Source organism: Scyliorhinus torazame, chromosome 2, assembly GCF_047496885.1.
Source record: "Scyliorhinus torazame isolate Kashiwa2021f chromosome 2, sScyTor2.1, whole genome shotgun sequence".
Lineage (NCBI taxonomy): Eukaryota > Metazoa > Chordata > Chondrichthyes > Carcharhiniformes > Scyliorhinidae > Scyliorhinus > Scyliorhinus torazame.
In genome coordinates this window covers 46,038,266-46,040,193 of record NC_092708.1, presented here as the reverse complement: position 1 = coordinate 46,040,193, position 1,928 = coordinate 46,038,266, and the positions used below count along the sequence as shown (strand labels likewise).

The following is a 1,928-nucleotide window of genomic DNA, read 5'->3' as shown; positions in this document are numbered from 1 at the left end:
CAAACCTTACATGTGTAAACCCCAGCACTGCGCAGGTAGGCCAAAGGTAACCATGAGGCTCAGACCGAAAACCCAGAGCACATACAGCCACATTTCTTGGGTGATGTCAAAGACTGCGGCTCTTCATTTTGGAATACTGACATCTTGGTAAAAGGTAGTCCAACAAATTTTAAAATAGATTCAGTTGTCAGCGTGACAGTCCTGTCAGACAAGGAACCATAATTCAAAGACCTCTGGCTTTGAAGAATGGACACTCCATTCGATGGTGCGAGGGAGCCCAACTCCCGGCTTTGGCATGACGCTGGAGCCACTGACGTATGGCAGCAAACAGATCATTAAGCTGATGTACATCATCCGTAACCAGCCTTTATCTGTCCTGAGCCAGGACATTTGCATTGCCCCAGATCTCCTCCAGACAGCAGAGGATTCCAAGATTGCCATGAGTCAGCCGGAACTGCTCATTGCTCACTAATCAAACACGGAAGAGTTTTCAGACTTGGATTTCACCTGCGATCTCTCTTCTCTCTTTGCGGAGCAGGTTTGACCATTATCATTCCAGGCTCTGGAAAGTCAGACTATTGCTCAAGAAATTCCTCTCTTCCCCAATCAAAGTCAAGAGTGAGATTGAACACATGTTACAATGAAGGGTTTAAAGGGTCACATCTGCAGTAAACAGATCAATGTTCTGGAATGTTCACGGTGCCAAAGCCTCATGGTTCACTTTGAATCTGGGTAGACTTGATTGAAGTAAACCAGTCAATAGAGTGTGAGATTCACCCGATGGTATCAGTGGCTGAAAGTCTCTCCAAATTAGCCCCCAAAAAACACCCACTTCACAAAATCGGACGTTGACAGCAGCTTTTGTCACTTACCTCTGGATAAAGAATCCAGAATGCAAACTATTTTTACCACCCATATGGTCGTTATTGTTTTAACAAGTCACCATTTGGAATTGCTTCTGTTCCTGAGATATTCCAAAGACATTCTCGTACAAGGTTCATCGAGGGGAGAACACGACCATTGAGTGAGAACAGTCCCACGAGAAGCACGTTTGACAGAAAATGGAAAATGTGACTTTGTGAAGCCTGGGATAACATTTGGAGGCTACGTTCCGACTTCAAGTCAGTTTCTGCAAATATTTAATGGGGAATAATTTCCTGGACAAGGGAAAAGACACAGGGGATGGAGTCAAATGGAATATCTCTTTTAAATGGCCAAGAGGAAGAGAACACTTTCATTGTTGCAGTGCTTTCTGACTGTTGGGTGGAAGAAAGCCTTTACGACTTGACTTTTTGTGATGATGTTTTCATCGACAATGCAGCAGCAGGATTTGAACATGAGACTGTTTAAATGGCAGTCAGAAACTCTACCACTGAGTACATTCCCTCACTTGAAAGTCTAAATAGCCGATTTCAAGAAAGGATTGTGATATACTCAAAAGGGAATAGTTTACAGTGAAAGGGGTAAAAAGCAAGGGACTGGGATGAATTGGATCACACTGCTAAGAAGCCAAATGCTGAAAGACTGGACTGGAATGCTTTGATCAGTGTTGCAGTTGTTGATCTTTACTATGGATGTTGGGGAAAGGAAAAGGTCGACATAGACAAACACAAATGCTGGTTTAACGAGGGGGAACTTGGATTTGAACCAAGGACCACTTGATCTGCAGTCAAATGCTCTGCCACTGAGCTACACCCCCCACACACAAAGCACGGAAGCTTGAAAGTTTCTGTAGCAGACATTGGTCCTTTGGCCCCTTCAGCCTGCACTGCCATTGAACTAGTGCATGGCTGCAGAAGAGTAGAACCAGAGAAAGGTTACAGTGCAAAAAGAGGCCATTCAGCCGATCGTAGCTGTGCCGGCCAAAAAAGAGATAAAAGGACCTAGCTGCTCCTTTTAATCCCATTTTCCAGCCCCCCCCCCCCCTC

General features: G+C 44.8%; 1 non-coding gene across 1 annotated transcript; it reads right to left on the bottom strand.

The window, feature by feature from the left end:
* Positions 1-1,627: 1,627 nt before the first annotated feature.
* On the bottom strand, positions 1,628-1,699 carry trnac-gca (transfer RNA cysteine (anticodon GCA)). The gene has a single exon. It is a non-coding gene; the product is annotated as a tRNA-Cys (tRNA).
* Between the last annotated feature and the right edge of the window lie 229 nt (positions 1,700-1,928).